General features: G+C 35.0%; 1 protein-coding gene across 2 annotated transcripts in view; it reads right to left on the bottom strand.

The window, feature by feature from the left end:
- NLGN1 (neuroligin 1) overlaps nt 1–21,844 on the bottom strand; it is a 675,039-nt gene that overhangs the window by 595,847 nt on the left and 57,348 nt on the right. The gene's annotated exons all lie outside the window — the stretch shown is intronic.

Below are 21,844 nucleotides of genomic sequence, written 5' to 3'. Positions count from 1 at the left end.
TACTTTGCCTATTTATTTATTTTTAAATTGAGCTACTTACAGAACTTCTGAAAATACCACCAATAACTTTTAATTAACAAATGTCACACTTGTATTTCTCATCTCATTATGCTCAAAGGCACTGAATTTTTATTCAAAGTCAAAAATTATTTTTCCAGAAAGAAAAATCACTGACAAGACACTTTATAATCCTTTAAGTGAATGAGATGAACATCACTTTTTCCTTCCTTCTCTAAGTTAAAATAAGACCAAGTGATTTTAAAGTTATTTTTCTCAGTATCAAAAAATAGGCCAATAGTTAAAATAAAAACGGAATGGATAGAGTAAAACTGTCGCTTGTGTGATGTGCTATTAATAATCACATCCAGACATCAAGCATTTACTAAGCCTTTTTATGTGCTCACAATATGATAATTTTCAAACTGCATGAAAATAAAATGTAGAAGTAAAAGCTATCAGTTTCAATAAAGCCATTGATGTTTTGAATTTTCTGCTTTCTCTTTATTTCCATGTTTCTTACATAGTTTTAATTATGTTGTAAACAAAATTATAGACACCGTCTTACACTTGCCCAGTATTTGAATGATGAAATTGTTTTTGATTAGCACCAATGAGCAGAGGCAGCTGGTTCTATTACAATACTTACCTTATAACTAAAAAGTAGTTACGAATTCTTACCATGTCATACCACAGTGATGGTCCTACAAAGGACTATTTCATCATCTAACCCCGAACTCAAAAAGAACAATATTATAGGTTTAATTGTCTCCCCACACCCTGGCTGGTTTGGCTCAGTGGATTGAGCGTCGGCCTGCGAGCTAAGTGTCGCTGGTTCGATCTTCCAGTCAGGGCACATCAGAGAAGGAAAACTCTGATTCCAAAAAACCTCCGCTGCCTTGCGGCATACCTCTTCAGGGGAAAGGCTAAGGGAGTAAACCCCGACAGAAAATCCGGAGCCGGAGTCCCTAAGGCGGTTTGACGTTGTAGTCAACACCGGCAACTCCTGCGGCGCACCTGAAGCCAAGCTGTATTGACTCCGTCTTTCCCTTGGACCCTTCAGCTGCGAAGAGAGGGGGAGTCTGCTGCATGGGCAACAGCAGACCCTCCATATCACCCTGCCCAGGCTCTGTAGCTTCAGCTTCACTGGAGAGGACACTCCAGCGTCATCACAAGATGTCGATTCAACACGGGAGGAGACAGATACCGTGTCACTCCCGAGTCGGACTGCACAGCCATTCTCGGCGGTGCAGATAGACTCTTAAGAAGCTACACCATCGTCTCTCGAGACGGACGGCTGCCAACAACAACAACAATTGTCTCCCCACAAATTTATATGTTGAAGTCCTAACCCCCAGAACCTCAGAATGTGGCCTTATTTGGAAATAAGACCACTGCAGATGTAATTAGTTAAAAGGAGGTCTTACTGGAGTAGGATGGGCTCTTAAACCAAGATTAGTGGTGTCCTTACAAAAATAAAGCTATAGAAACAGATACACACACAGGGAAAACACCTTTGGAAGGCTGGAGTTACGCTGCCACAAACCAAAGGACCACCAGAAGCTAGATCCATTCTCAGCACCATCAGAGGGAGCATGGCCTTGTGACACCTGAATTTCAAACTTCTGACCCCAACAACTAGGAGAACAAAATATTTGTGGCTATATGCCACGTGACTTATGGTACTTTGTTACAACATCCCTTGAAAATGATATGAACAATATATTACAAGACTGAGCAGTATTGCCTTCTACACAATCAACAAAATCTAATACTTCCTAAGCAGTCTTACTGTCCCTTACATCCCTTCAAGTCATTTCTCAAATTGCCACCATAATGTTCTTTCTTAAAATAATAATGCAATCATTTTGGCAACGTAAATTGGTACAGCCACTCTAGAAATTAGTATAGAAGTTTCCTAGAAAATTAAAAATAGAACAAGCATGTGACCTAAGCATCCCACTTTTGGGTATATATCTTAAATAAATTCAGAATATGGAAAATGTATCTGCATTTTTGTGTTCACTGCAGTGTTACTCACAATAGCAAAGATACAGGAACAACCTAAGTGTCCATCAGCAGATAAAGAAGATCACACACACACGCACGCACACATTATTCAACCATGAGAAAGAAGGAAATCCTGCAATTTGTGACAAAATGGATGAGCTTTGGGGTAATAATGCAAAGTGAGAGAATCCAGACTGAGAAAGACAAAGATGGCAAGGTATAATTTATAAGCAGAATCTTAAAAAAAAAAAAAAAGTCAAATTCTTAGTAACAGAGGTAGAGAAATAGTTCCTTGGGATTGGGGATATAGAGAAAATAAGGAGATGTTGATCAAAGGTACAAACTTTCGGCTATAAAATAATATCTGAAGATCTGATGTATAACATGGTGACTATACTTGATAATACTATTTGATACAATTGAAATTTGCTAAGAGAGTAGAATTTAAATGTACCAACCAAAAAAAGAGTAAATAATATATGAGGGGATGAATGAAAAACAAAGAATAATCATTCTCTCAACTAAACTTACCCAATCTCAGTTTTTTTAAAAGAATGTAATCAATTTCACTTTTCTGCTTAAAATAGCTATGATGACTTCATGTCTATAGGAAAAAATTAAACAGCATGCAAATGTAGCAATGACAGTTTTAAAATTTATGATCATCTACTTTGGGCAATGCATGAGGATTAGCCTTTTATATTCTCTTAGCCTTCCTTTAACTATGTATTAATATTCCCATCATTAAAGATTAAAAAACAAAAACAAGTAAACAGGAAATCTAAGACTTAGTGAGGAAGTGAAGTGCTCCCCGCCACAGCACTGAAGGACGAGGCCTGGATTTCACACAGGGCTGTCTTCCTCCAAAGCTCATAGTTAGCCACCATGCAAAAACTACAGTAACTGAAAATCCCTTCCAGATATGGCTTCTCTTTGTGTTGTACTGCAGTATTATCCCTTTGCTTCACTCCAACCTTCCCACCATCCTACCTGCACCCATTTTAAATTAGGTATTGGGTGTTTCCCTGCCCATTACCTCTGCCAACACTTTCCCCCTTCTTCTCCTTTGAAAGCCCAACTAAACTGACAAATCTCATATTTAAGAGCTGGCAACTGCCCATTCTTCCCTGAAGTCTAGTTATATGCTCCTTAAAAAACTTTTTGATGATCACTGCCTATTTTCTGAATTTGTGATAATCTGGAAGAATGCCAATTATAGCATTTAAACAATTATATTGCTATTCACAGGTTTATGTCTTCCTTCTAGACTGAAAGCTTCTTAAGGCAAGCACATTGTATCCATACCATAGTACCTACAACAGATAATAGACATTTTTATATTGCATAAATTAGTGAGATATAGCATCTTTCAGCTTTATTGAAGCATAACTAACAAGTAAATTGTAGGATATTTAAAATATACAATGTGATGATCTGATACACATCTGCATTGTGAAAGGGCCCCTCCTCTCAAGTTAAGCACAACCATCACTTCACTTTTTTACCCTTTTTCTCCTTTATAGTGAGAATATAACAATGTGATTAAGTTAAGAGGTTTTTATGGTTCTAAGTTTTTGCTATTATAAACAATATTTCAATATTTGTACTAAAATGTAAATCTTCTTCCTCTTTAATGGATCTTTTTAAAGCCAAAGAAAAGAGCATTCCCTGGCTCCAGGTAACTGCTTAATACCTGTGTTGAATAAATGCTGAATCTTAAACATATCTCTTTGGATATTAGTGTGGGGTAACGCACTGAGAGATGCGATGTGGCTCCAGCAGCAAAGGGGTCTAGGAAATATTGGACCTCCATTTAACCTTCTGTGACATTTAACTCTGTAGCCTCAAGCTTAGCTGACTCCCTAGAAAACTGGAATGCCTCCCAAAGATAAACATCATGCCCCCAGAAAAAAAGTTAATGAAGGTATAGAGTGTGATAACTGCCTGAATCTGTTAATTTAGGAACACATTGCTCTTTCTGGTGGTCAGCATGATGACCCACCATTGGTTTTACTGTTAACTCACTATAGCCCTGGCTGGTGTGGCTTAGTGGATTGAACTCTGGTCTGTGAACCAAAGGGTTGCCAACTCGATTCCCAGTCAGGACATATGGCTGGGTTGCAGGCCATGTCCCTACTTGGGGGTGTGGAAGAGGCAGCCACAGATTGATATTTCTCTACCTCTCTTTCTCCCTCCTTTCCCTTCTCTCTAGAAGTAAAATAAATAAAATTTTCTTTTTAAAAAACAAGAGACCTTGTCTTGGGAGGCAGTGGATAATTCCCTACCACCCACCACTGGGAGCACAGTGGCTTAGCCAGTGTATGTACGTTTCTCCTATTAAACCTCTTATGAATTTGAATAAGGCTACATGTCAATTCTTCAGAATTGATCATGAATTTGGACTTTTGGGGGCTTTCATCAACAATTACCCAGAAGGTAAAATAAACAGGCTAGATCTATATATATCAACATTGTTAAATCTAAAAGACAAAATGTTAATGTTGACAAATCAAAAACAAATAGAGATAGTATATGTAGTTTTATACCCATGATATGCTTTAGAGAAAAATTTGCAATGCATAATGATTTATACTATCTATGATCAAATATATATACATGTACATAATTAAAATGCATGTGATTAATAAATTCTAATCTCCTAGAATGGAGAGGAGAGTAAAGTAATAAGAGATAGAAATTTAGTTATGTCTGTTATGTTTTATTTCTAAATATATATTAATATAAAATATCATATACAAAAATAAGAAATCTAAAGTTAATGTGCTAAATGTTACCAAATTATTGAACAGGCTGAGTGGTGTCAAAATAACTGATTATTTTTTGAATTTTGAATTTTTTGAATGATTCCATAATGAAAAATAAAACCTACACATTTAAATAGTGTAGGATCAACATAGAGGAAAAGGAAATTTTAAAAATCACTATCAAGCAAATGCAGACAAGATCCATTAATGGATACCAAAGTTAGTGGGCAAAAAGTGAGGACAAACAAAATATTTATGTACTCTCAAAGTATGTCTTCCAAGGTACTTATTAATTACAAAGGGAAATACAGCAACTTTGCAGTGGAGAAACCCAGCAGACAGCACCTTATCCACGTGTTCAAGGTGGATAATGTGACCATTCAAAAAACATATGACACCACAAAGCCCACTGTGAAAGAAGTGATGTGATTTCTCTCATATCTTTGACAAAAATGCATAACTTTATTTGAATCATAGGAAAACATCATACAATATTACATTGAAGAGTATTTTATAAAACCACTGACTGAACTACTTCAAAAGCGTCAAAAATCATGACAGACAGGAAAAGACTGAAGAAGTGTTGCAGATTGGAAGAGACTGAAGATGAAACAACTAAATGCAAAGTGGGAAAGCAGTACAGAAATGGCATTGCAGAGAAAACCGGGAGATTCACTTAAGGTCTCTATGACATCAATGCCAATGGTTTTGACCCTTGTCCTACGGTTACAGTCCATGTTACTTTAAAGAAAGTGAGTGATGTGGGGGAACTCACTCTATTGGTTTTTCCATGTCTCTGTATGTCTACAATTAGTTATTTTTTAAGTATAAAAAAGTGTGCGTGCCTATTAATCCTGCCAATTCACCTAAAGAAATTAACCTCAAGGATATAACCCACAAAAGCCCACAAAGCTTGACATGGTCATACACACTTGTGTGTGAGTGTGTGTATATTCTCATATGGCTTGATTTAAAAAATTAAAATGGAAATAACCTAAATGCCCCCAAAATAATTGTTACATCACTACATGCAGTCATAAAATGTATAATGTTCCTTTAGATTTATTGACATATAAAGATGTTTGCAATCTATTGTCATGTGAAATAACAGTAAAATCTGTATAAAGTACAATCTAACTTACTTTATGAGTATATTTTTAATTGGTCTACTTTAAGTACAAAAAGTTCCTATTTATGAATATGTGCAAAGAAACTGATCTTAAACAATATACAATGAAATATTAACATTTTCTTATGTGAATTAGGATAATGCATGCTTTGTTCATAGATGTGTATCTTTGATTCTTCTAATAGTGCTATTGAAAACTGTGTTGTTTGCAGAATTTAAGCTAGTTTGGTGACGAATACCATAAAAAAACAAATTAATATTATAAATAAAGCTGCTCATCTTATTATCATTTTACTAGTATTTATGCAAATTAGACTTTTTAAAAAATTTGTCACTGGAGCAGAGTTTTCACCCTCAGGATAGCAATGAATCTGTGACACATCCAGAAAGAACTGGGATCATTTTCAAAGAAAGACAGCATCATCAAGAGAGTCCCTGTTAGGGAATGATTAATCTGTTAATCACATCTGTGTACAGGAGAAAAGATCCTTAAACTCTGACATCCTTTAATTAAAATGGAACTGTATTGTTTCTAACAACACAATTTTCCTTCAAACACAAATTGTTTTAACACGAATATAATATCAGTCAAGCTTTCAACTCCTGTCATAGTATAATTTTTAACTATTACTATATGGTGTTCATTTAAAATGATACACATTTTGGTTAGAAATTATGGTTTGGTCCAGAATTGCGTCACTGTATCCTGTGAATAGGGAACTTAATTTTTTTTAAAAGATGCTTAGTTTGTGTTTATCTATGTCAATAGAATATGACTGTCAGAGGAAAAAAAAACAGCTTTATGATTTTACTTTTAAGAAGTTTAAAGTCAAGAGGCATTAAGAGAAGGTTTGAGGCTAATGTTCCCAATTCAGGATGATGCTTTCCTATACCACAATTTGTATCCTTAATCACACGCAAGAGTATGGGAAAGCATGAATTTGCCCATTAACCACCTGCAGGGATACAAAGATAAATATCCAGTCTCTGCCTTCCAGGTGTTAGTGAGGTCAGGCATCCAAACAAAATGTTTGAGCAGCACTCCATTATAATATCAATGGAGGCAAGAAACTAATAGCAAATAGGAATCTTAAAAATGTGAATAAACATAACAAACCTCATACTATAAAAACAAATTACCAAAAGGATTTGGTCACAACTACTTCAGATCTAATTACAGTTTATTTTTCCCCATTTTACATTATAAATGCACAAACCACACGGGTAATTGTAAAAGGCTTCCTATTAATATATATATATATATATATATATATATATATATATATATGTTTATTTTTCTCATATTTTCCTAGACAAATGCTACTTACGAACATACATACCTAAAGGGTTGTGTTCCTTTTTTTTTTTTTTTTTTTTGGAAAGTTACTTAAGTAGACACATGTATGTGTAAACCTTGTCACTTCAGTAGAAATACAACTACACATTCATTTAACATTAATCTTCAGATGCTTTGACAGGTATGCTATTTTACCACCTTCATTTAACAAATGGGGGTAGACACACTTCATGAACATTTTCAATCTTGGTACCTAATTAACAAAAGTTTGCAGGGGCCAACCTGATGCCAGTCACTATCCCAAATACTTGATGAGCAACTGAGATGGGCAAGTCATGGCTCCTGACATGGAAGAATGCATCTCTCAGTGGAAATTTAAAGTGGTCTTGAGAGTACTTAAATAAAAACACATATAAAAAAAGCAATTAATAATGCAAGCAGTGTGATTTAGAGAGGAGAGCATCAAACTTTAGAGACCTCCACATTTGCACTCAAATTCAGACCTACACACTAGTTGAATGAGCTTAATTTCTCAGCGACTCAGCATCCTTATCTATGAAATATACACAATCCACTTCCACTCAACATGCACAGTGGCTCTGAGGAGCCTATCAGAACACATGTGAACATGTCAGAAGAGCACTTTACCTACAGTGGCTGCTCAATGACTACAAGTTTCCTTATCCTGTGCCTTTGAATAACAGAAAAAGAGAGCTGCTAATTGTGTCTACTGCTGATTTGTTAGACTCAATTGTTTTCTTACCCAAGCTGCTCATTTATTTTTCATAAAGGGACTGATCTGGCCATACTTATTCTAGAAGGGGCTCCATATACAATAAAGTGTTTCTATATTTATAAAAATAAGACACTCACTCTATTTGTGTTCATTTTCAGAAAGATGTGTCTTAGTAAAAAGAAATGGTTTATATAATATATTCCAAGTTAGAGATGTGGTGAGTTTTCAGGGAATTATCAAAATTTTTCAAAAGTTCATTTTTGGTCCAACTGTCAGAGTAGCACTTAAAATGTACTGATAAAGATTTTAAGAATTTTGTTTCTGCAAAAAAAAAAAAAAAAAAAGTGATTTTTTTTATATTGAGAAAATAGCATTATCTTAGCTAAGATATGTACATAATTCAATAGGGACCCAGTTAAATTGTTTCATTTTATGGAGAAGATATTTTTTAGCAATCCATATTGTTTTAGCACAGAAATAAATTAAAGTACTAAAAAGGCCCAGAATAAATATAATGACAGCATACCTCATGTTGAACACTCCTCCATCTTCCCAACAGTTTGCTAAAGGGAAAAAACAGTGAAGAAGTACTTCTGCAGTTCTTTCAAACAAAGCACTCCTACTCATTAGGCAGGATTCCTTTGGGAAACAGACTGCTCATAATAGAAAAGAATAGCACTGATTTACAGGGTTTAAACTGATGATTTTCAGGGAGCTTGTCTATCAAGTGTCTGTGAATTCATTACTCTACAGTTGACCATTTTCTGGTCAAGGTTACTGACCCTTATAGGACAAGTCAGTGCAGTAAAGATGAAATGTTTAGACATAGAACATGTTGAAAATGATTCCCAGCTCAACTACCAATACATTGCTAGGCATCTTTCAACTGCAGTGTTTATCTGATTCATTTGTGGGTGGTTTTAATATCTTTAGGAGTGTCTCTTGTTTAGCAGAGTTCTGTAGGGCATCTTTCCAATGCTATTTATTATTTTGGCACCAGTTTCTATATATGCAAGTACTTTCCTTTTTACAGCATATAAAATTATTTCCCATATATTTTTAAATAGAAAAAACTTTTTTAAAGTTGTTTTTTATTTCTTCTTTTCTCTTCTAGTTTCAAAACGTAACAGAAGTATAACTCAGTATTCATTTCTGCTACAAAACCTTAATGAATAAGTCAAAAAACTGAGGCAAAGATAATTTTGATTCATTTAAAACCAATAAACAAAACCATACTATTCACCAAAATCATTGTGAGCATAGTCATGTCATGATTCACTTTTAAACAGTTATAAGCACTTAATGCTCTTTTTTTAAGTCTTATTACAATGAAGAAAAGACATAATTTAACACCTCTTCAGATAAGAAAACAGAAACACAAAAATAAAAATAAGTTTTCAAAGGTCATATAATTATCAAATGATAAAATCTAGATATGAACTCCTGTCATGGATATGTACTCCAGAGTCTATCTCTTATCACCTAACCCACTGCATTTCAAATATTTCTTTGTAGAAATTAAAAATTATTATTATTTACAATTAAATACTGCTTGTTGTTTTTAACATACTTAATTAATTCACATATATTTTCTCTGTAATATGCCTTATAATATTTGGCACAAAAAATACGACTCCCAGACTAGTTCCTCTTCATTCTGAAGTACATATTTGTTCTAGAATTTCTCAACCTTTGTACTATTGACATTTTGAGCAGGATAATTCTTTATTGGGGTGAGGGATCTGTACTATACATTGTAAGATGTAAAAGAGCATTCTTTTCCTCTCCCTAATTTATGACAATCAAAAATGTCTCTAGACATTGCCAAATATATCCAATTAAGAACTATTGATTAAGATAAATAAAATTACTAAAATGTATGCTAATGGCTAAAAATAATTTCTATTTTCTATAGGAAATCAAGTATCTAATATATAATAAGGAGTAAGTCGGGATAGGAAAGCATGTAGCCATCTTGAAAATAGAGATACCTCAAATGGAAAAATTTGGAATCAACCTCAAACTGCACATATTATTCCAATAAATTTAAATAGACTTTATAAAGTTCAATTTAGTTAGACAAGTAGGTTTTAGGATATCATAGATGAAAGTCACCTTAAATTGTACAAGCTCCTCATTTCGTATGTGAGGGGCAGATTAAGTGAATTGGGCAAGGTTGAAATTTTTCTAAAAGCAGTAGAAGTAAATTATATGAGTCTCACTTCATTATTCTTTTTCTCATAACTTAAGTTTAGCACCTGCAAGGGCCTAATTGACAATGGAATTAGGCAGTCTTAATATTTGTCTTCTTAAAGTCCCATAATGTTCTCTGTTATGAATGCACATGAGCTGAAAGAAGTCTTCAGCAACCAGGAAAATATATCTTGTTTATCTATCATTAGAAAGGTAACAAAATTATATTCCATACAATGAACAAAGAGTAAAATCATTAAGGAAAGTACCATGTACAAACACGTGTATGAGTCTTGTCATTTGAGTGCTGACAAACCAGTGCCTTCAGCAATCAGCCACAGAAACTTAATTAGTAAAAAGCTGCTGTCATCTGATTAGCCAGGATCCCAAATGCTATTGCCCACACTGCTTCATGCTCTGATGTGCCCTGTTACTATGCACATGGCATAAGTTATATCACTATTTACATTAACTATCCTGGTAGGCAGTTTTTAATCAATAAAATGGTTATTGTAGTGACCTGCACTAAATGGCCAAAAATGCTAATTACTTAATGATTTTAAATAATTTATACTCATGAATGGTAGCTTCACGAAGAGATAGCTAAAGACAAAGAATGGTATACATTTCTCCAGCCACAACAAAGACATGTCTGATGAAACAGTTCTAGGAACATGCATGTCAAATATCTAATCAAAGATGAAATTCTCTTTCCAAATGTAGAAGGTAAACTCAGTGTGCTAAAGGGCATTATTAGTGCTCTACACTGTCACTACCACTATATGATATAATAATGACTATGTATTCTTACCACATAGTTTAATATAGTACCTAATAATGGGACTTGGACTTTGAAGTTAGACATAAAGTGAAATCCAGGTGTTCCCACTTATTAGCCATGTACTACTAGGCAAGGTACTTAACTTCTCTGATTTTAATTTCCCCTTCTGAACATCATGAATAGATTCACTCCTCTTTTATTAAGACACATAGAAGTAAGCTTTTAATAAACAATAAATATTACTATCATTATCATAGAGTCATCAATCAAATTTCTTCTCTTGGAATCCTATAGAAGCTCCACAAAATGTTTTAATTCACTACACTTTTAATTTATTTGATCTTATTCATCTAAATATTTCTTTAATTAGTTCATTTCTCTCCATCTGCCGCTACAACACCTATGGAAGGCATGTCCATTCTCAAGCGGACTATTATAACATAACTTTTACTGGACACTACTCACTCATGATTGCTCTCCAGTCTCTTGAAAACTTCCACAAGCACTCTCACACGCTCCTGGTTTACAGCTGAGGAAACTCAAGCTTAAAGAAGTTCATGAACTTGAAGCCACAGTAAGAGTAAATGGTTGAATCTGAAATTGAGCCAAAGTCCCTTCTAGAACTAACGATACCATCAGGTGGAATGTGAAGAGAGGACAGATTGGGAAGACTCAGATAAAATATAAACCAATATTTCTCTCACCAAAGAGACTTTGAGGTGGAGAACATCATATATTTTAGTCCTGATTCCTCATTTTAAACTAGTAGTAAGTTAGCATTTTAATAGTGTCTTAGATAATAAATAATATCACACATTAAAGCAATTTCTTATCAAATGCAATTGCTTGGTTTTACCTCTAGATTTTAAAGCTGAATTAGTATATAAAGCATCATGTTCCAAAGATCTTCACTCAAATGGCATTCTCATATTAATTGACCATAGTGGTTTTGATCCTCATTAAGACAATTTAATAGTCTTGATAACTTTTCAGTGATTATAATAAGGAAAATATCTTCAGAAACTTATAACACAACATTTGAAAGTTGAGGGGAATGTATTTCAATGCATACATCCAGAAAATGTCATTAATGGACTTCCAAGTATGTTTTTCACTTAAAAAGAAAATAAAGGTATGATAGGTCCATTGTGGTATCCTTTCTTCCTTTAATAACCAGCTTTTGTCCCCAAAGCTGTGATATCTGAAACAAGTGTTCCATGGCTGTCAATGAACTTTAATAAGTGATTTATTGTACAATGGAAACTACTTTGCATTCCCTCTTGATGCTTTCACTGTTGGGAAAAGATAAAGCCCCACTTAAGTCAGGGCTAACATAATGGAATGTAATTCACCTGCCTCTGCTGTCTCTATGTCATGGTGATTTCTACAGAATAGCAAGAATAACCACTCATTTCACTAGAGTATGTTCCACATTTTTTCTTGCTACATACTTAGAACATGAGACTGACAAAAACCAACAGAAGAAAAAAACAACAGAGGCGGAAACCTACTTATTTACAAGTAAATGAAATACATGAATAAATTCAAAATAAAACACATAAGCCTTTCAGGCATCACACAACCTTCAAGATCAATATTGGGGTGGAGATTTACTATGATCATGAATTTTGACAAAATAAAGAACCACACACATAAAACTCCTAGTTGAAAACAAACACAAGCATGCAAATGATAACAGCAGTGAAGGATAAACACCCCCCCCCCAAAAAAAAAACCAACAAGTGCACAAAGAAGCCCAAAGAGTCACAAATAAGAAGCAACAATACACACATCAAGACCTGAAGCTGGCAATGCTATAAATTTTGTGAGTCAGGGATCAAGGCATCACAATGTCCCTTTTATGTAACAAATGCAATATGTTAGCTGGCAAGAAAGACCCTGTGGCCCAAGGCTATTTTATAAACTGCTGCTCTGGAAGGTTCTAAGTGCTAAATGATTTTGGTCATAATTACTTGCTTTTTAAATGACTCCCATATGGTTAATATTTCTGACATACCCTTGTATACTCCAGGTAGATGGTTATGTCATACAATGATTGTCATTTCAGCTCTCACAAGCAGTTGACAATTCAGCAAAAAGAGGAGTCAGCAAACAGAATAGACTTAGAAATCATCACTTGCTTATTTGAAAAATTACAATACTGATGACTTTTCTTTAATCTACTTTGTTTTTAACACCTTATACATTATCATTAAATGTAATATAAGAATACATATATCTTAATTTGGTACCATTCTGAATTCAAAAATCTGTCTATATTTATGTTTTATTTTCACTGGATATTTTCTTGTTACTTGTACTCGTTTATTGCTCATAATAACTCTAATAGTAAGCCAATATTCTTTAGTTAAAATATAAAAAGAGGCAATAGAAGTTAAGGGACTCATCTGCCTAATGAGAGCAACCATGGACTTCTAGTTCCAAGTGTTACATTTTTCTATAGGAGAAGAGAGGACTACAATAATTGTGTGCCTGTATTCATAGAAATATCAACTGAGAATACCTGGAAAATTTATTTTCTTTAAATAACTGCATTATTTTATAGGACAGTTTTACAATGTTTGATTATAGATCTCCATTCTAAGCATCAGTATAAATAATATATATGTAGTACCTTAAGAATATATTACACTGTACAGTATATACTGCACAGATATTATGGCCCAATGGATCATTTGGGGGCTCCACTGAGAGACCACTGTTCAATAGCACTGGAATCAATATCATTCCTTCATATCCTTGAAACAGGGCCCTGGGGAGGGTCTAGCAAGACTAAACCACAGGAAAGTCTTAGTTTAACAGCACCTTATATTTGAACCAAAGCAAACTAGCAAGACAGTTTTGGTACCTTCTTCATCCTGACTGCTTTTTGCAAGAGCATGCACAACTGAGACTGTACACATCAGAAGTCATCTGATGGAACAGGAGGGTTCTGTGCTATTTCCAAATTAAGGATAGAGTAGTCAAAATCCTTCAACAGAGAGAGAGGAAAAGTAGAATTACCCTAGCTTTAAAAAAATTCTGATTATCTTTCTTATAGGTCACTATCCTAGATTCTATCCTAAAAATCCAGATTACTTTTCTTATTTCTCACCAAAACTTGTCTGTCCCAAACTTCTTCTCTTTTATATAAACAATCATGGAATTACACCCAATGAAGAGTCAATGAAATAGTAATTTAGGGTTTTATAGCTGCCTAATCACACATCTGGTAATAACAGACCTAAACAAATGAGAAGCTGTGGGACCTGTTTTGCAAAGGCCCAGAATCTTCCTCACTGCTAACAGCTATATGATGTGATATTTTGAAATTATGGTACAAATACATATAGCCACAGCCATCTACTAATATATACACTGTCACCATGTCCATTGAGTTACCTTGGCTTAGATAAATAAGTTGTGCCATTTTTCTTTCCTTAATTATCTATGTTCAATTGGTGAGTTTAATAAAACCTAACTTCTTTCAATCCCCTTTATTGGATTTTAGTGGAAGTATCTACACACTGTCAAACTTAGCTTTATCACTCCCACTGTAGATATAAGCATCCATCTGCTGTCACATTTATCAGCTTTTATAAGAAGAAAAATAAAATGGTAAGAAACTTTAGTTTAAAACATTGCCGACAAGGATCAACATTCAGTACTTTTTCAAAATTAACCTATGTTATTCATGGCTCCCTTCCTCTAGGGTAGCCTTGATGTATGTTTGTATGTATATATTTAATATTACTGAGAATGAAGTGATTGGTTCTTGGACTTTGCAGTGGGTAAGATAATTCTAAGTTTTCTAGCTGAAGGCAAAACATACATACCACATTTTAAAACAGTCTAAAACAAGAGTGTGAGTCAGGTTTCCAACTAACGATTTTGAAGAGAAAGCATTTACACTTTAAAGAATAAATTCAAAACACTTTGTATTAGATCTCAGTACTTTGCAATACACCTTAAAATGACAGCTCAAAGCCTTTGAAATAGGCAAAATTTAACTAACAAAACAGAGCAGACAATAGTATTATTTTAGAAGCCAGGATACAGAAAAGCAAGACATACTTAGCTAAGAAAGTTGATTCCTAAACTGGCAGCAGAGAAGATTAAAAGCAACCCAATTTATACTGCAAAACTCATAATGTCCCAGGAACTGGCAGCACAAGTAGTTGCAAGGGTGGTAAATTCAAGCCTAAGAAAATGGCAAGATTGTTTGAAATGCTATTTAAGAAGCAGGATTTGTAGATTACTTCCTCCCCAGAATTTAAGGTTCTTACCTGAGATACCGTAGTGAGTGGCATTCAGGAGTAAAACACACCATGAAACCCAAAAACTCCTGTGCTAGTTAAATTATTAAACCGTGTTTTCCATGATAATATTTTAACACTTATTATCCCCTTTTTTAAAATTTTATGGTTTTCAAAATATTTTACATTTATTGTCTAATGTAATCAGCACAACTGTCTCCAGCAGGTAAGACTAAATAATTTCTTATGTTTAGATGAGGAAGAAATTGAGGCAAAACTAATCAACTCACCAGTTGTGAAACCTTGGAAAGCGGCATCAAAAGTCTCCAAATCTCATATTTGTTGTAGCTTAGATTGCTCTTTGATCTCTCCTCATAAGCCTACTTCTCTAAAAAAAGTGATTTGGACTTTTGGCCAAGATGGAGGCCTAGACGGACATGCTGCATCTCACTCCACAGCTAAGAAGGAATACAATTACCTCAAAACCATAGACAACCAGAAGTCCCATAAAACTGAGCTTCATGGAAGTCTAACAAACAAAGATACAAAGAAGAAATAATCATCCAGATAGGTAGGAGGGGCGGAGCTGGGGCAGAGAGAATGCGGTGTGGTGGCAGCAGGAGGGTAGCAGCTGCGGCCAGCATAAAGCGCAGTCATAAGTTTTGGAGGGTGGGGAGGGACACCTGGGGAGCACTCCCAGCACCAGCACCAGCACCAGATCAGGCTACACAGCTCACAGCCCCAGGGCCAGGGAAAATAGAGACTCATTGCTTTGGACTGTGCGGACCAGTGTGGGTTGGGGCAGAGGTGGAGGCTGCTGGTCTCTCATCAGATGCTGCTTGTTTGAAGGGCCTCCATGATTCTAGAATGTCTGCAGATCCACCCCCTCTGGGAACGACAGCCAGGGCAACAGCTAGAGAGGTGCCAGTCTCATGTGAGGTGAGGGAGATGCCTGGAACAAGGGCGAGTGCTGAGAAGGTGGCATTGTACCCTCTTAGACCCCTACGGAAGACACAGCATTACAATGTGGTGAAACGAGTCACCCTGTACTGATGAATACCTAAGGCTCCACCCCTTACAACATAACAGATGTGGCAGCTCTGCCTAAGACACAAAGGTAAACAAATACAGGAGCCTATCAAGATGAGGAGACAGAGAAGTATGGCCCAAAAAGGGGAATAGATCAAGGTTCCAGTGGAAGAACTAAGCGACGAGAAGATAGCCAACCTAACAAACAAGGAGATAACCAACCTAACATATGACGAGTTCAAATCACTGGTGATAAAGATGCTCACAGACTTGACAGATATGCTTAAGTATGGCAAACACAGAAAGGAAGAAGTGAAGGCTATGCTAAATGAAACGAAGGAAAATCCACACAAAACCAATGGTGAAGGGAAAGAAACTGGGGTTCAAATCAATGATTTGGAACATAAGAAAGAAAAAATTAGTCAACCAGTACAGAATGAGGAAACAATAATTGAAAAAATGAAGAGAGGCTTAGGAATCTCTGGGACAACATCCAATGCCAACATCCGAACCACAGGGGTGCCAGAAGGAGAAGAGGAAGAGCAAGAAACTGAAAACTTATGTGAGAAAATATTGAAGGAAAACTCCGCAAATTTGATGAAGGAAATAGACATATAAGTCCAGGAAGCACAGAGAGTCCCAAACAAGCTAGACCAAAAAAGACCACACCAAGACACATCATCATTAAAATGCCAAATGTGAAAGATAAAGAGAGAATCTTAAAAGCAGCAAGAGAAAAAAAGAGTTACCTACAAAGGGGTGCCTATAAGACTATCAGCTGATTTCTCAAAAGAAACTTTGCAGGCAAGAAGAGACTGGCAAGAAGTATTCAATGTGATGAAAAGCAAGGACCTGAAACTAAGATTACTGTATCCAGCAAAGCTATCATTTAGAATGGAAGGGCAGATGAAGTGCTTCCCAGAGAAGGTGAAGCTAAAGGAGCTCATCATCACCAAGTTATTATTATATGAAATGTCAAAGGGACTTACTTAAGAAAAAGAATTCAAAATTATGAACATTAAAATGACAACAAACTCACAACTATCAACAACTGAATCTAAAAAATAAGAACAAAATCCAATTAAGCAAACCAGAATAGGAACAGAATCATAGGTATGGGGATCATTTGGAGAGTTATCAGCTGGGAGGGGGAAGGGGGAGTAATGGGGAAATGGTGCAGGGAAATGGTACAAAATAGACAGGGGGAAGTTAAGAATAATATACAAAAGAGTAAAGCCAAAGAACTTATATGCACAACCCATGGGCATGAATTAAAAGGGGTGGGATTACTGGAGGGAAGGGGGGTACTGGGCAGAGGGGAGCAAAGGGGGAAAAATTGGAACTACTGTAACAACATAATCAATAAAATATACTTTAAAGAAAAAAGAAAAAAAGAAAGTGATTTGTCCTCATGGATGTTTATAATGATCCATTGAGGAACTTGGTTAAAATAACCCAGTTCCAAAGATTTAACAACTTATTTTTGATGATTCTCCTGCAGGTGGTGGAGAAATACTTTATTAAACATTCTAACTGTCACCAGGGCAGAAGGCAATACATCTGGACCCATTAGCTAAGTCTCACCAAAAACAAACAAACAAAAAAAAAACCCAAAAACTCAAAACCAACTAGCACTTCGACTGAATGACATTATCAAGGTTTGCTCCTGATTATTATCGAAGGTGGCTGAGATTTGGAGAACATCTCTACAGCTTTTATAGAAACTCTATAGGGTATAATTTTCCTAGTTAGGTAGAAACTATGTAAGAAATCTTTTTTCAGAGTTCAAGACAAGAAAAAGTAAATAGACAACTGTAATTAACTTGGAATAGTCTCTATTACAATCAATGTTCCTTTTTATCTTGTCTACCAGGAAGTTCAAACCTAAATTTAATATAAACTACGAAGATTTTTGACATATGTACTTTTTTTACTGAGAACCTCACCCTCACATATACTCATATGAGTTTGAGCTATTTGTATCTTAATTGCCATATTATACATGAATTTTTAAAAGTTACTTTAAAATTATTGGTAAGCAGGTAGGGTATAAATTATAAATAAGTACACTCGAGAAAGAGGTTAACAAATTTGTATAAAAATAATTTCAACATAAAGTAAGGACAGGCAGCTACAGATTTGCAGTGGTAGATTTTTTTTTCCGAAATATAATTCTTTCAGGCACAGTTGGTAAGTACACCTGTCATATATGCTTCCAAAATTGTAGCTCAAAATGATAACATACTGAGAGAAAAACAAATCTTGAGAATACAAAATTCATTTGTTATACCCACTTTTGCTTACACTCTCTCAAAATAGCCATCTGTACTAAAATGTGTACATGGCAGAAAGAATTGCTGCAATACAAAAAGGTTTGTGTGCACTTAGACCTTCAAACTTTCTAAGGGTTTGGAAACTTTCCAAAAGTGCTTTTCTTACTTGCTACAGGGATGCTCAATATAAGGGAACAGGAGCTGATGTAAAGGAACAGCAGCTGCTTAAATAAATCCTATTACAATGATGTCAGTCTTCTTTCCCTTTTCTTTTTTTTCTCCCTATAGAATACTTCACTATTTTCCCCTCTTTTGTCTTCCTTCAAGTCATTTATTTAACAAACGTTTACATCATGCTAACTATCTGCAAATAGTTTCCTATGTGCTTTATAAATATTAACACATTTAATCTTCATAGCAAACTATAATATAGATCAAACTTCCCCACATTCACATAGCTACTGTGGAAGAGCTGAGATGTGAATCAAAGCAATCTCATTTCAGCACCTAAGACCACTGCATACTTTACTGAGTCTATGCTATAAATTTTGCTAAAAAAGGCAGTGCCTTAACAGCGAAAAATAGAATTGCACATCAATTCCTAAGCTCCTATACAAATTAGAATATATGTCTATCTACATATGCCATTTCAAACAAAATGCCTGAAGAATTTTCTTGCAGGTATTAGACATCTATGAGGTTTGTTCGGAAAAGTCCAGCCATTGTTAATATAATGAGAGTAGTTTGTGCAACACTGATGTAACCTGGCAGCCAAGGAGAGTGGACTGAAATGTGCATGTGTGGACAATAACGACTTTATGGTACTAATCAGTGGGGGGCAGTAGATGATGTTGAGTGAGCATGTGTACTGTGTGGCCATTGAATTCAAAATAAATGAGTGAGTAGAGCAAAGAATCTGCATCAGATTTTGCATTAAGATTGAACATCCCTCTTTGGAAACTATTCAGATGACTAGGAAGACCACAGCTATGGACAACTGGTAATTGGCAGTTTCATCATGACGAAGCACCCACTCATACATCATATCTCATACAGTTTTTGGTGAAACATCAAGTCACCCAGGTGACTCAGTCCTCCAAATGCTCAGATTTCACACCCTGTAACTTCTGGCTTTTCCCAAAACTAAAATCACCTTTGAAAGGGAAGATTTTTCAGACCAACAATGAGATTCAGGAGAATATGATGGGGCAGCTAATGGTGATTAAGGGAAATGTATGAGGTCCCAAGGTGCCTACTTTGAAGGGGACTGAGGCATCATTGCCCTGTGTACAATATTTCTTGTATCTTGTATCTTCTTCAATAAACATCTATTTTTCATAGTACATGGCTGGATACTTTCTAGACAGATCTCATACATAGATCTTTATTTTAATTGTGGGTGTGGTGTGGGAGGTTCATGATGTATGTACAGTTTCTCAATTGTAAGATACTTCTTTGATTTTATAATAGTTTTTGAGAAAAAACACTATATTAAACATATATGTCAATCATAAGCAATCTAATTGATAAATATTAACAGGTTAAAAGTATGAAACTTAGAACCAAGAAAATAAGGTAATAATTTAATCCCATTTTTATATAGGTTTCTACTTCTATTTTGTTATAATAAGGACCTGACACATATATATACATACATATCTTTTTAACTGTTTTGAATATTTACTTAAGGTAGACAGAATAAAAATAATAAGAAAATTGCTTTTCATTGTTAGAAATTTTATTTTACAATAATTCTAATGCTCTTCAGGATTAATTTTTATAAGATGTTACCAGTATTATTGACGTGTTGAAGGTAAAACATTTACTTAAATACAGTATACAACAATCATCCCAATATTCACAGAATAGGGTAGGAAAATAACATTAGTATGAGTTTACAACGGCATCTTAGTGCATGTGAGAAGATAAAATATTATCTCTCTAGTTTTAATTCTCCCTAAGGCAACAGTTCCTACAATCTATTGCTATGTAATAAACTATGCCAAATATCACTGGCTTTAAAACAGCAATAACCTTTAGCAATTATTTACTTTCTTTAAAAATCTGCAACTTGAGTAGGGCTATATCTCTGCTCCATATAGCATCAGCTGAGCTTACTGACGTAGGCTGGAGAGCCCACATCTAAGAAGACTCACTCATAAAGCTGGCTGGAACCTTTGGTTCCTGTCCGTGTGTGCTCTCTCCATTGAGCTGCTTGGATTGCCTTACAGCATGGTGGCTGGGACCCAAGAAGTCCCAAGGGACCTGGAAAGTATCTGTGACAGTTTCTCTGCCCTAGCCACTAGATCCCAGAATGTCACTTCCACTAAATTCTGTTAGACATGCTAATTACTATAGCCCTCAAAATTCAAGGGAAGGGGAATTAGACTGTACATCTTCATGTATAAGTATTAAAGCATTTGTGAATAGTAAAGAATTTGCAGTATCATCCACTAACTAAATCAGTGTATAACTTGAACATGTCTATAAATAGCTGTTTTTATTTACTTGAGCTAAATAAGTTGATACTAAAGTTAACATAAGGAAATAAACATGTAAAGATAGCTAAGAAATCCTAGATAAGAATAATAAGTGGTTATCAGTCCTGTCAGCTATGAAAACATGCTCTACAGCATGTTCTAAAACTATGCAATTAAAACTGCATGATCCTCTCCAATGGAACAAAATAGAATACCAAAAATACACTAAAAATCTATGGAAATTTAATGTATGTTAAAATTGTGTTCTAAATCAATATGAAAATATATTTTAAATAAATTGAGATAGGTGGAGAGTGACTCTTAAAATAGATTGGCTCTGCCCTGAGACATGCCTCAACAGTTTGCCTGACAGCGATGCTGTTCGTGGCCAGATCGAGTACTATAACCTTCACTCTACTTCTTAACTCAAGTCAGCTTCCTGCCTGGACTGCAAGTCCTGAGATAACTTCCTCACTCCATTGGGTTGGAAGAGGTGAGCGAGATTGTTGTCATTTGGCTGCATTTCCATAGAATGATGCCCTAACTGAGCCAAAAAAAAGAAAAAAGAAAGAAAGAAAAAAGGAAAGAAAAGAAAACATGCTGGCCAAGAAAAGTACATATTGATTAGATAGTTTATTCTTAATGACCCAGTCCTATTCACTTTCAGAGACAGAAAGCAAACATAGTGAAATAAAATTTTAACTGGGTGAAGTATCTTATATCAGATTCGAGTTCAACAATATTACTTCCCTTACCCTTCAGCATTTTCAATCACTTTAGCATTCCTGTTTAGCACACAAAACAGTCTACGAATAACACAAAAGCTTTACAATCGCTCAGTTTAAAGTTTCAGTTATTTTTTCATTTTTATAAGCATGCCTCCACTATTTATTCAAAA

Source organism: Furipterus horrens, unplaced genomic scaffold, assembly GCF_987537825.1.
Source record: "Furipterus horrens unplaced genomic scaffold, mFurHor1.1.pri manual_scaffold_1, whole genome shotgun sequence".
NCBI classification, from domain to species: Eukaryota; Metazoa; Chordata; class Mammalia; order Chiroptera; family Furipteridae; genus Furipterus; species Furipterus horrens.
This window is presented reverse-complemented; position numbering and strand designations above follow the sequence as displayed.